We start from the raw sequence: 614 nt of genomic DNA, 5'->3' as shown, positions 1-614 counted from the left end.
AGTGTTGCTTCCCTCTTCAATTAAGTGACTTATTTCCATTCTGTTGTTTCTTTTAGTCCAATAATCCTCCTCTAGACATGACATCCCATATTAATCCCCTATATTTACTTAAACTCGGTGGCACAGTGGTTAGCACTGCTGCCTTACAGCACCAGGGACCTAGGTTCAATTCCCATCTTGGGTCACTGTGAGGAGTTTGCATGGTCTCCCCATACCTGTTGATAACTTGTCCGTATATATTTACTTCTCAGCCTTTTGGCTAAGATTAAGTGTAGTATTTGGTCTTGCATCTGGACTTAGCCAATGAGGTTATACTGAAGTTTCACCTGAAGCAATGTTTTAAAGCCATCAGGGCCTTTTGGCGAAGTTGAAGCTCAGATCAAGCCCCCGAAGGGAGTGCAATGCCTCATCCTGTCAGCTTGGATCTTGTTTGATGGAGCCCAAGATGGGATGGATGTCCTGTCTTGTCAGCTTGGATCTGTTTTGTCTCTCTTGTGGGGACTCTGATTGGGCCAAATTGGATTTTTGATTGGGAATAAAGTGCCAAAAGGTACAAGAGAAAATTGTGTCTGTACATGCGAGGGAAGAACATTTCCCAATCTTGTAAATAAAAC

General features: G+C 43.0%; 1 pseudogene; it reads left to right on the top strand.

The window, feature by feature from the left end:
* The first annotated feature begins 239 nt into the window (after positions 1–239).
* On the top strand, positions 240–340 carry LOC145357186 (U2 spliceosomal RNA; annotated as a pseudogene).
* Positions 341–614: the final 274 nt, after the last annotated feature.

The sequence above is a fragment of the Carcharhinus amblyrhynchos genome, chromosome 22 (genome assembly GCF_965287045.1).
Source record: "Carcharhinus amblyrhynchos chromosome 22, sCarAmb.v2.hapA, whole genome shotgun sequence".
Classification (NCBI taxonomy): Eukaryota; Metazoa; Chordata; class Chondrichthyes; order Carcharhiniformes; family Carcharhinidae; genus Carcharhinus; species Carcharhinus amblyrhynchos.
The sequence above is the reverse complement of the archived record's forward strand: the minus strand, read 5'-3'. Positions and strand labels throughout refer to the sequence as shown.